A 13,320-nucleotide genomic window follows, 5' to 3' on the forward strand; every position below is an offset into this window, starting at 1 on the left:
TCCCTTAACCACTACACTCACCCTTACCCTTTGATATTGTAATCAACCAGAAACCACACGTTCTAAACTGCAAACTCAATGCTGGAAAACTCCACAACTGTTATCTGTAACCCCTCTAAGAGTCTGGTGGTCCCTGGTGTTCAATGTGATTTATACTGTCATAACCTCACTGTATACTGTTAACTTTCTCGTAGTCTACTGACTTTCAAATGATTCGGTTTCTTGTTTCTGTTTCTGGGGTACTATTTATTACTTAGTACCCTATTTTATACAGTAGGTCTGCAGTGTAGTGGTTCTTAATTTATGTTACCTAGTCTGTGGATACTGTTTTGTCATTTTACCACATTGTTATCCTTGATATGTGCAGCTCCACTTGACATTGAGTGTAATCTGGTGTGTGTATGTTCAAGGTGTCTTACTAATGGTTCTTTTTTTGTTTCTGCGATGAGTGTTTATTCATAATATTGCACTCTTCAGTTGTTAAAGTTAACATTGTGCTGTGATCTTGTCACCCCTGTAAAGTGCCTTGTGATGATGTATACTGTCAATATTCCTACTACTAAAATCTACCTTTAACCGCTTGATGCCTTTGGAGATAATATCAGTCTTATGGATCATCAGAGCCTCTAGTAAATCTATCAACTTCTGGACTACACGTGTGTATTATTGTGAAGTTTCTGAGACTTACTAGGAACATTTACTAGGTTCATCTGCTCCCGCCCTTGAAGATCAACACACACAGAGATACACACACATACACACAGCGATTCCATCCAGATAAAGTCTTGAATGGTGCCAACTGTCAGTCAGCATACATAGGGACTCACTATTACCAGCTCTAACAAACATGCAGGTGTCCATGCGACACATCAAAAACCACAACTCTTTTGGTTACATGCCCGTTGCCAACAAAACAATGTCTTACTTCTACTGCAGTTGTTCTGATTAATCGGGAACGACCTCAATAGCTTTGATAAAACCTGTGGGCAAGAAAGCAGCAGTCTTCCAACACTTGACACACTTTTATTATTTCAATCACTCTAGGTCTGGGACCTCCAACACGTCGCGTAGCTTGCAAACCCCTTTCCAAGTAGCTCGCCAAAAGGTTAATGAATCCTACATAAATTTGAAAACTTAATTATTGAAATTAGGGCTGGGAAATCTTTCCAAAAAATCATATCACGATCCACAATCTGAATTGCAATCTATCTTTTTAATGTGGCATACACTTAAGAGAATATCCGGACTCAAATTCATCAAGACCTAAGTAACATTTTATTTTAAATATCAGACAAAGTTGAATTCAATTGTTCTCTCGTTCGCAAGCTAAACGACGTTAAGGGACATGCCCCGAGGCTGCCGAGCGAGTGAGGAAGTCCCCTCCACCTCTGCCCGTTGCGTGGATCTCGGATTCGCGCAAATAAATCGGTACTAACTAACTATGATACATAGTGAAATGAGAGAAGTCACAAAATCAACCGGAATGTTCAAGCAAATTATAGAAAAAACCCGATCTAAATCCGTTAAGTAGTTCTCTCGTGAAAAGCAGACAGACAGACAGATAGACATTGGATTTTATGTATTATATATTAGTAAACCTTCAAAATAATGTGCAGCTAAAGTCTCAACAGCATTTTTGGAGCTTCGTAGAGCCAGATAACTATAAGAATCTTCACCAAGCAGCTCTGAAAATGTCTACGTTGTTTGGGTCTCCATACCTCTGTGAGTCTGACATGAATGTCATGAAATCAAAGTTCAGAACAAGACTGACAGACGAACATTTAAATGACTCCATAAGAGTGAACCTCAGTGGCTCCACTCCACCAGACACCTGCCTCTCTTGTTAAGTCATCTGACTAACTGAAAAACACATCACACATGCAACTGGACATGTAAATAAAGTGACACAGTGACATGGGACAAAATGACAAATGAAGAAGTCATATCTGTGGATTTGGATTTGGATTTGGAATTGCATTGTTTTGTTTTGACAGCATTCATGTTTTAACTCAGTAGTGTGAGATACATTAGAAAATGCATACAGACATACAAAATGCACTCGCAGGTGAACTAAATATTTTTTATGATGTTTTAATGTAAAATGTGAGTTGTGGACACCAACATTTTGTAAATGTTCAGGCAAAACAAGCTTATTCAGTTTGTTTGGGTTGAAATAAGATATGAGAATAAACGTTAGAAAACATGAGTAGCTCTCGGCCATTTTCATTTTGTAAAAGTAGCTCTCAGGCGAAAAAAGATTGGAGACCCCTGCTCTAGATAAAAGGCAAAATATAGAAAATATAAAAGCATCATTGTATTTATTAATGCATAATAATGCCAAATAGAATAAAACAAAATAGATAGCAAAGTCTGGATATAAACAGTCTTAGAAAACCTTATTGAAAATCAGAAATGTCAAGGAGTGGATGTTCTTCCAGGCAGCCTTTGATTTAGCAATCAGCTTTATTCATAAATTGCGTTCCCTGACATCAAGATGAAATGGTTGTACATGTCTTAGTCTTTGACGTCATTTCTTCTTTTGCCCTTCTGCGGTCATTCCTTTGGTTCCTCGGACAAGCTATATTTATGTTAAAACGCACATGTGACATTATACACATTTGATTGGCTGTCTTATCTTTATGTTGAATGACTCCGAGAAGCAGTGTTTCTTTTAAGTAACTCCGTACTTCTTCCTTTTCATGCTGTAAACTAATTCTGTAATTTCTAGTCCTGCAATGTCCATCCATTCCCAGATTACAAACTAATTCTGTGCCGTGTGCTTGCTTTCTTTTCTCTCCATTATTAAATTGTAAGCCAATTAACACAGATGCACTGAGGTCGTAATTTACTAGTACAATACAGGAAGAATGTACAAGAAAGGATGCTTACAATGCCTGTAAATTCTGTTAATTCTGGTTTGTTTCAGCAAAATAATTAAAACTTACTTCAAAAACTGAACACTTTCCACTCCAGGACATAGCGTTAAGTTCTTTAAATCCCAGATGTCTTCTTCCCAGAGACACGGCACATTCTTGTCCTCTTCCATGTTTTATTGTGTTATCAGATCGCCTAATGCAGGGGTGGGCAATGTCGGTCCTGGAGGGCTACGGTGGCTGCAGGTTTTTGTTCCAACCCAGTTTCTTAATGAGAAGTCATTTATTGCTGATGAAGCACTTATTACTTAAGTAACATTTTGATGCTTCATTTTAGTGGTTTTGTTTGTTAAGGTTCCCCACCCTTAATTGTTTGTTTCGATCTTAAAAAGCTGCATTCACTGTATTGATGGCTTCTAATTAGCAATAAGATGTAAATGACAAAGCAGCCTGCAGTTCTCCGACTAACTTGTTTCCATTTACATCTCTTTGTGTTCATCATGCACTGTTTGATTTAATTAAACACTTACCGTATATACTCGAATATAAACCAAGTTTTTCAGCACCCAAAATGTGCTGAAAACGTCACCCTCGGCTTATATTCGAGTCAGGTCCCGCTGCCGCCGCCAACCCGACAGAAAGCTGGAGTGTACAGTACACACACACGCACACGAGAGAGAGACAGACACACACACGTGAGAGTCACGCACACGAGAGACACACGCACGTGAGAGAGAAAGACGCACACACACACACACACACACACGAGAGAGCAAGAGAGATACCATATTGTTTTTGCTGACCCTCTTCTCCACTTACAGATCTAGTTTACTGTTTTTCTTTGAAATAAATATTCAAAAACATTTAACCTACTGATGCCTCGATTACTTTACGGTAATTTTATTGGTATTTATTTTGATTATTGATACTTACCAGTAGCTGCTGTATTTCCCACCCTAGGCTTATACTCGAGTCGATAAGTTTTTCCAGTTTTTGTAGGTAAAATTAGGTACCTCGGCTTATATTTGGGTTGGCTTATACTCGAGTATATACGGTAATAGAAAATGGGACAGACTGAAAATTATCCATTTTAGTGGATGACATCCTTGGAAAGGAAAAAAATCTGTGATTTAAGAACCTAACATTGCAGACTAACAAACCATAAAATTAAATAAGGCTTGAGATTGGCAAGGATTGGTTTCTAATTAAGCAATTGGGTTGGAATGAAAACCTGCAGCCACTGTGGCTCTCCAGGACTGACATTGCCCACCCCTGACCTAAGGTTTGCACCTAACAGAAAAGGTATCACCTAACATTTTAGGTTCTTTTCTCAAAGGGGGTGTGTGGTATGAAGAAATATCAAAGCCAGCTATGTGCCTTTTACTTGTATATTACCTGTCTCACTGTCCTTGCACCTCCCCACCCTTAAGACCTCTATGGCAGGCTGCTCGCTGACAGGGGCTGTTTTTACTTTCAACCCAGTTTACCACCAGTAAAAGACTTCACAAAGGTGTCCCCTTGTACCATTAAGGAACCACAGTTAGACAAGGAATGAACAATCTAACCTTCAAGCCCACTACCGTGTTTCCCCGAAAATAAGACCGGGTCTTATATTAATTTTTGCTCCAAAAGATGCACTAGGGCTTAATTTCAGGGGATATCTTATATTTATTTATGTACAACAATATACTTTTATCCAAATACAGTCATGTCATCTTCTTCTGGAATATTGTCATAACTCTCCACATTGAAACCCTGAATTCCAGCCTGAAATTCTTGCTACTCCAGCCGCTTATAGGATCCTCTGGGATCGATGTGCGCGCTTCGATGTTTGATGAATAGTTCGATGTGGTGAAGCAAAATGCCGACATACAGATGTATTCATGTTGCTTTTATATTCAAGCATCGCATATTCCCCAAAGTAATGACATGATACACTTTAAAAGTCTCACATACCATCTTCTGTGCCGTCTTTTTTTTTTTTCACTTTCACAATACCATCAAAATATACGGCAGCGTATTTGAGCCACAGAGAGAAATAAATAAGGACATAATGAAAATGTCTATTTTGTGATTAAAGTGGAAATTTCGACTTTAACCTCAAAATGTCCACTTTAATCCCGTAGTTTACTTTGTCATTAAAGCAGACCGTCGTTAACATCATCTTAAAACAGACCTAGTTGTTAAATTGCACTTCTGAGGCTTCCTCCTGACCTGACGGCAGTGGCATGCAGTGATCGCCACACAGAACACATTACATTTATGATATCCCAGCTCTCTGCACATTTAGAATTCTTAGATTTATACTTGATATCACTTTCATGATGAAATGCATTAAAATATGTATGTTACATTTTACAGATAAATCGTTAATTTTGTTTAAATAATGAGTACTGTTAATAGTTACACATATGGGGGTGACACGGTGGCAGAGTGGTAGCGCTGCTGTCTTTCAGGGTGTCGCGTCCTTATGGAGTTTGTATGTTTTCCTGGTGTGCTTCCACAGTGGGCTCAGTTTTCCATCCAAAGACATGAAGGTTTATGGATTTGGTGAAGCTACAATGACGCCAGTGTATCTGTGTGCTTGTGTTCACCTTGGGATGAGCTGATGCCCCATCCAGGGATTTTGTTTCTGTTTTGCGCCGATGCTGCTGGAATGGGCACATCCCTGCATTGATGGATGTAATCATTAAACATCCTTATCAGAGATATTGTGGCAAGGTGTCCTCGGAATTTAATGGATGTTTCGGGCTCATGCATTGCATCGCGTGAAGTATAAACCTGGCTTTAGGTGCCTTACGTTTCAGCTGACGATCTTGACTAGGGCTTTTTTGGGGTAGAGCTTATATTACTGAGCAACCTGAAAATCATGCTAGGGCTTATTTTCGGAAACACGGTAGTAACAATCAAGCAGACAAACTCTTTATGCTTTCGCTCACCCACATAATTATTTTCATCAAAACCAAAAGCAACAAGTACAATCTATATATATAAAATCCCTATGTGCGTCCAGGTGTCCATGTGTGGGTGTCTTCTGATGAAGTGCGCATGCGCGGGGCACGGTGCGACTCGCGATATTACTGTCAGAGAAAGTTAGAGGCGTTTTACGGAAATACAAACCAGTATTACTGCAAGAGGAAATTAAAGGTACACAATACAGTGACGCATATTACAGCCACATACAAGCCAGTATTACTGACAGAGGAGATTAAAGGCATATTACCAACGCGCACGCCTGTATTACCGCCAGAGAAAATTAAAGGTATATTACGGACGTACAAGCCAGCGGACGTACAAGACAGTATCCTTCAATAAGGGCGTGCACAAAAAAGCGAGCCTCAAAAGGGCGACCTCAATTGGGCGCAGCGAATAAAGGCGCGCGTAAATAAAGATCTGCACCTTTGTTGCTCTTCACATATTCCAGAGCCATTTGAACTAAATTATCTACGAACGCCTTTATTCGCCGCGCTCAATTGAGGTCGCACTTTTGAAGCTCACCTTTTTGTGCGCGCCCTTATTGAATAGAGTCGTACAAGACAGTATTACTATCACAGAAAATTAAAGACACACAATACACGGCGGCAGCCCAGGAAGAACGGTCAGCTCAGCAAGTAAACATCAACAAAAGAAAGGCTGAAAGAAAGAAAAATACGACCAACAAAAAGAATGAGGTCAAAGTCCCTTGCCATTTAATATAGACTGTTCCTACTAATGTTTATGCACTACTGTTCTAGCGCCCGTTATTGTAACGGGCTAAATGACTAGTGTGATACATAAAATAATAAACCCTGAGTGGGTGTGATCTTCATTCAGTCCCATTAGCAACAGCAATATTTTTTTTTTCGTTGCAGATTATATGTTTTTAATCAAAAGCAAAGAAGATTTTTTTTCTGAAGAAGAGACCGGGCTCTCTGCAACACTCACTCTTTTTAAAGACAGCAGTTCCCCCTCAATACTGGTCCAATGAGCCCATGAACAAGACACCCTTGCTCGCTTAGCAATACGTTATCATCACTGATAACAGGGCGTGCAGACATTTTACAAGTTCTCATATCATAGTGTGTAAAAACAAAACAAAGAAAATGTCACAAAACATCATTACCAGTCGAGCTCATAAGCAGTGAACTCATCCCTGACCCAGCTCAAAGTTAGCACCCTGAGATTCGAAGCTCATAAATAATCACTCTGAAACCTCGCATCACGTTGCAACTCTTCAGCATACACTGCACTTCTGTTCAGCTTGACCAAACTCAAACTAAAGGCCTATCACCTCACATCTGTCAGCTGAAAAGCTTAAAGTATCTTCTATTTATTCCACTCTGCTCCCTCCTGTCTTGGAGTTTCTCTGTTTCCCTGCAGTGGTGTTGTCAGTTTTATGGCCGGCCTTTAGTCAGACTCTGATCTACACCTTGAATTGGGACAGGGTTGGGATAATGGTAGGTGCTATTATAGAATGGGGTTGATGTGTCTGTGTCACATTGTTTCATATTCAGGTTGTTCTGTTCTGATAGATGCTCAATCAACAATTGACCTAAAAACAACAAGTGACAAAGCTTGCAAACTTCAAGTAAGGCATCCGATAAAATAACGGTAAAACGTATTCATCTTTATATTAAGTCATTCGTTTTCATGTTCAGTTATCCAAATCTGAGCTACAGGATAGACTGAAGCACACCTCCACACTCGCTCATGCTGTGACAATTTAGAAATGTTTTTCCCACCGATGGCATCACTGAAGGCTCCATAGAGGAAGGAGACATTTTTTAGCCAATCCCTGCATGTTATTCCTTTCAATTAGTTTGCTATAACAATATTAATGTTTTACACAGCCGTATCTACAGTATATGTACTTAAGTGTCTACCACTTAAATAACCTAAGAATATAAATTTCATGAAGATCCTCATGGGGCAGCTTTAATTGAACATTGGGGTGGAAAGCAAAATATCTAGGAGGTGAATAAGAAAGAAGTACATTTCAAAAGGCAGAAAATTGTAAAAATAAATAAAAAATGATGGGAGGATATCAGAGAAGCAGGGGAGTACAGAATGAAAGTGAAGTAATAAGAACAGCTTCAGTGCTGAGACAAAACTTAACACGAGGCTGATGCTTCTGAACCGTGAAGAATTGCAGTGGTAATAAAACACAGAAAAGAGCATTTTATAGTCTTGGCACTGTGCCTCAACCCTGAATTAAGGTACCTCAGGTAACAAAAAACAAATAAAAAATAGCACTGTTCCAAAAAAAAAAAAAGAAAATCCACATTCATCTTCATTTGTGATGTGTGCCAATATAATTTATTGTATTTAAATATGCTGTATTAACAGTTTTGATAGCAGTATTATTAAAGAGGTCATTCCAGCTCGAGCATCAATGCAGCTGATAAGATCCAGTTATCAAAGCAATGGTTCATTACATTAAAACATATAAGAGAAGGAGACCGAATGATAACACCTTAAAAATGAAAACAAAACCAAACAGGTACAATGGGCCCTGCTAAACTTTGGTGTAGTGCAATTTTATCATGGGCGGGTTGTAAAGGGTGGCCCTACTCCCCTGTTTGTTAGACAGTCCGAAACCTATGCATTACCTTCTGCTATGATACTCACCAGCTTAGATATCAGGTTGCAACCATCTGCATCTCTCTGCTGTACTGTGCTCACACACTAACCACACCAGGGTTACTTCACCGATGTGGTTGTTTACTTTTCTTTCCATTTAGCCCACTATTTCTCAGACAGTAAGGTTTGGGCACTAGGGTTGATCCAGTTTAATATCTAAAACTGTACAGGAAAAATGCAATAAAGAAGAATACATCAACATTGATATGATTAATTAGCTATTTAAGAAGATCCATTCTCCTCGAAGGCTAGGTTCAGAGTGACAAGGACTTTCTAGGTCAAGTGATTTATATAGGGAGGCGGAAGCAGAAGTAGTGGAGCAACTGACGTACAGGGCTAAAGTGACGCCATTGGCCCTCCAGATAGTTCTCCTCCTCTCTCTTGCATTAAGGCAGTGTCACATTCAAATCCTTCATTATATCATTAGTCAACCCGTTACCTGTGAGACATTCCTGAAGCTCATATGCGTGACAATATATATAAAATACATATCTACATGCAGATAAGTATATAAAGCAATCGAAATGTGCCTAAAGCAAAAGCAGAGCAATAATGGATGTGACACCCATACAATTTGGATGGATTACAATGGGGCACCCAAAGTGCCCAGGTGTCAGCTGTTGTTTTCAGTCTTGTGTTGCGTTTCTGAGCTGGTAGTTTTCAATGTGACATGCCTCTGGATGGATGCTGATTTAAGGGCCCTCCATCATAGTTAAGTGAGTGTTACTCTTCCTTACTATATCCTTTAAATCAAAGGGACATTATAGTCTAGAGCAGTGTCTCTTAAACTTTTTGGGACTGTGGAACACTGTTCAAAAACATTTGATCTGCAGAACCCCAGCATAATATTATAATCAAGAAAGTTTTTGTAAATATTCAGTGATGTATATACAGGGTTCGCACAAAGTCCGTATACCCCAATCTTTGGGAGGATATTGAAAGCTAAAGGTTACCTCTTAGGAATCCAAAACATCTGTATGGGTCCCTCCATGATCTCTGCATAGCCAAATGCGCTGCCAGGTTCTCCTGCTCATGTTGTGCAGCATTTGCAGGGTGACTTTCTGGAACACTGCGCGAACTGCATGTTTCAGTTCATCGTTCGATGAATAACGGCGCTTCCGCATGTCTTCTTTGATAAACCCCCAGAGTGCATTATCTGGAGTTGTGAGATCAGGGCTTCTCAGAGGGCACGGAAGAGGAGCAGGATTGTTGTTTGATCCTCGTCCAATCCAACGATTCCCAAAAACTTCGTTGAGGCGATCACGCACAGTGATTGCGAAATGGGCAGGTGCCCCGTCTTGTTGAAACCAAACACTGTCAAGGACGCCCTGGTTTCTCAGTTGCGGGATGAGCCAGCCATTCAGCATTTTCAGATAACTGATTTGGTTAACAGAAAAAAAAATAAGGGCCAAACAAATGCTGTGCTGTCATTCCGGCCCAGATCATCATGTGTGGTGGGCTATGCTCAATTTCTTCAAAGAAATGTGGATTTTCTTTTCCCCAGAATAAACACGTTTCAATTGCGGGAGGTGCAATAAATCATGCACTCGTCAGAGAACATAACCTTTTCCTTCTCAGCATTTGTTGGAAATTGGTGCAACATCAGATCACAAGCTTCCTGACTTGTGTCACCCATCGCTTTGTCTTGGAACAACCGCCACATTGTTGTGATTTCTTGAGCGGCAGCACCAGACGGGATGTCGGAAACACACCTCGAAATACCGGGAAGACTTGGGCTGATGTCCACAGGAACCAAATTGTCATGGTTATTCCTGTAAATGCTCCTAAAGATAGGGGTATATGGACTTTGTGTGTTTATACAAAAAGATGAAATAATTAAAACTATTTCAGGCATTCAATGTAAATGTAAATGAAAAGAAACAGCTTGCATGGTATGACACAAGGCATCATTAGATTAGACTAGATTAGATTAGATTAGATTAGATTAGATTAGATTAGATTGGATTGGATTAGATTAGATTAGATTAGATTAGATTAGATTAGATTAGATTAGATTAGATTAGATTAGATTAGATTAGATTAGATTAGATTAGATTAGATAAACTTTATTAATCCCAGGGGAAAGTCTAGATGCATACAGCAGTAGAAACATGAAATACAAAAATACAGACACACATGATAGATAATGCAATCAATCAATCAATAAATAAATAAAGTATGTTGTGCAGAAACTGCGCAATGAATTTAAAGAGGACATTGGGAGGAAGCATAAAATTGCCTGATAGCAGCAGGCAGGAAAGACCCCCAGAGGCGCTTCTTATCACATCATGGTGTAATAGTCCAGTGTGTTCAGAGTTTGCCCTGTGATGGAGCAGGCTCTCCTGATAGGTTTGTTCAGGCATTGTGCTTCTTTTGAGCTCAAGTTGCTTCCCCAGGAGACTTCATAAAGTAGACTGTGGCGTAGAACACTATACTGGCTACTGTGGACTGGTAGAACATTTCCAGCAACTTGCTGCATACATCAAAATACCACACAGAGTCTCCTTAGCAAGTCCAGTCTGCTCTGGCCCTTCTTCTCCAGCGCCACTGTGTTGTCAGACCAGTCCAGTTTGTTATTTATGTGAACCCCCAGGTACTCATAGCTCTGCGCCACTTCCATGTCCTCCCCTCAAGTGCTGACTGGTTCTCAGAGGTTTTTTGACACCACCAGCTCACGATCTTTCTGTACTCTGATTCATCACCATTATTAATGCAGCCTACGATGGAGGAATCATCTTAGAATTTCTGTAGGTGGCAAGTGCTGGTATTGTACTGGTAATATGTTATGTAGACGGGAAAGAAGAAGTGTATAGTGAAAAGTTTGTTAAAGGTAACCTTAATGTAGGTGTCATACCATTTTAGCCTATTTTAATCATTTATCAAAACCCTATGCAGAAACAAACTGGAGTAGGATTTTAAATGCCTATTGACTTAAAAGTTCACACTCACTAAGAATTTTTTACCTAACAAAAACTAAATTTGCCTTCAAATTTTTTAGCATAACATCTGAGGGAAAATGATCTTTTTCATTCGTTCATTGATCATTCTTTACTTACTCATTAAGTTAAACAGATCAAGAATCCACAAAAAAAATCTGACTTTCACGAAAATAGTCTTAAAATTTAACTTATGACATTTTGTAAATGATTGATCACAATAAGTATGAGTTTATTAAAATTGTAGTCTTCATTTCTCTTCCCTGCCTCATTCATTTGGTCAGTTAAGTTTTGAAGTTATGAAATAAATTATTTTCAGTTCTTTGTATCCAATATCTAATTTTCTTCTGTGGACTTTTATTTTTATATTTTACAGTATATTCAATATTGTTTTATGTGTCACCTAAAGTGATAAGTTAAACTTTTTTTAAAAGCCAAAGAAAGTTTGTAAGGTAGCATTGTTATATTTCAGCTAAGGTTGCTTCCCTGGCCTGGATTCATATTCTTCTTTTATGTATCCTTTGTTCTTTTTTGGATCATTGTTTTATGTTAATGTTACTTTCACATATTATGAGCTTTGTGTACTATGCTTTGGTGATGTTCCATGTTATTTTTGTTTTTTTGTGGGTGGTCCCTCAACCACCTGATAATCACTGCCCAATACATCTAAAGGGTCTCCCATAATTCCTGGTGGTTCATTGTGAATGCCCTTTGGGAGTTTTGGTCAGTTCTTTTCTATGGTTTGGTATTTTTCGAGCTTTTGACCTTCATGCTCTGTTTTTTAACACTGTATTTGGACTTTGTGTACTGTATATTGGATTGGCTTAGTGTTTTTTGGCCAATTCCTTTGCTTCTTGGGCTCATTATATTGAAGAGCATTTTGTGAAGAATACTGTTACTTTATAAGATTCGTTGAAATAATCTAGCCATAGATTTTGACAGTAGCGGTTCGAATCCTGTAAAATGCCAAAAGGGACTCTGCTCTGTTGGGCTCTTGAGCAAGGCCCTTAACCTACAATTGCTAAGCACTTTGAGTAGTGAGAAAAGCGCTATATAAATGCAAAGAATTATTAGTGGCCATTATTGGAAGTGCGTTTGAAACTTTTGGGCCTTACATGCTCTGGAACTCCAACATTCATGACAAACATCACTTCATGTTCCAATCTGTGTCTCTTAAGAACTGCACAATGTTTCAGTTTTTATCTAATAGAACTATAATTTTAATTCTTTTTAAAAATCTGACCCAGTGAAAACCGGAGATCATCAGCATGTAATAACGAAAAAAAAAAATTGAAATCTAACTTGAATTGTTTACTCATATAGGTAAAAAAAAATTAAATAAATAAAATATAACCATAGTTATAGTAATACATTAAGTTTAATTAACGCAAATACTGTAACTAGATGCATGGTTACAAATACAACACCACATGCATCAAACAATAGAGATATTTAATGACTATGATGAAAGACAGCAGGAGCTCTGCTTTCTAGTTTGGGGGAGCTCAGTTCAGTGTTGCTTCAAATTCTGCATATTCCTTAATCGTCCCTAATTTTTCCAGTAGCTACAGCTGAGTCAATCCATTATAAGGTTTAGAGGAACCCTAAGATTCCCTGGAACACAGTGTAGGAAACATTGGTCAGGGATCCAGAACCCTACTGTGGGATTCCCAGGAGGACCGGAAGAGGGCTTGTGCCTCCTCCAGAACACGAGGGGGCAACTGCCCTGGTTGCTTTGGGGGCCACAGGTACAGAGCATGGAAGCTCTACCCTGTAGGGGCCCGTGGCCACCGCCAGGGGGCGCCCTGATGCCTTCGGAGCCCTGGACCTCAGCATTTCCGCCACACCCAGAAGTGCTGGGGGGAAGAGGAGCAGAGACACCCGAAGTCCTT

The 13,320-nt window shown here is 39.3% G+C and overlaps 1 protein-coding gene and 1 long non-coding RNA gene across 3 annotated transcripts in view; one reads left to right on the top strand and one right to left on the bottom strand.

Moving 5' to 3' along the window:
- adck1 (aarF domain containing kinase 1) overlaps positions 1 to 13,320 on the top strand; it is a 983,738-nt gene that overhangs the window by 325,632 nt on the left and 644,786 nt on the right. The window lies entirely within an intron of this gene.
- LOC127526090 (uncharacterized) overlaps positions 1,732 to 13,320 on the bottom strand; it is a 147,475-nt gene continuing 135,886 nt past the window's right edge. Inside the window, exon 2 of the long non-coding RNA XR_007933708.1 lies at positions 1,732 to 1,805. This is a non-coding gene — a long non-coding RNA (uncharacterized LOC127526090). The remainder of the gene's footprint in view (positions 1,806 to 13,320) is intronic.

The sequence above is a fragment of the Erpetoichthys calabaricus genome, chromosome 16 (genome assembly GCF_900747795.2).
Source record: "Erpetoichthys calabaricus chromosome 16, fErpCal1.3, whole genome shotgun sequence".
In the NCBI taxonomy this organism is placed as follows: Eukaryota; Metazoa; Chordata; class Cladistia; order Polypteriformes; family Polypteridae; genus Erpetoichthys; species Erpetoichthys calabaricus.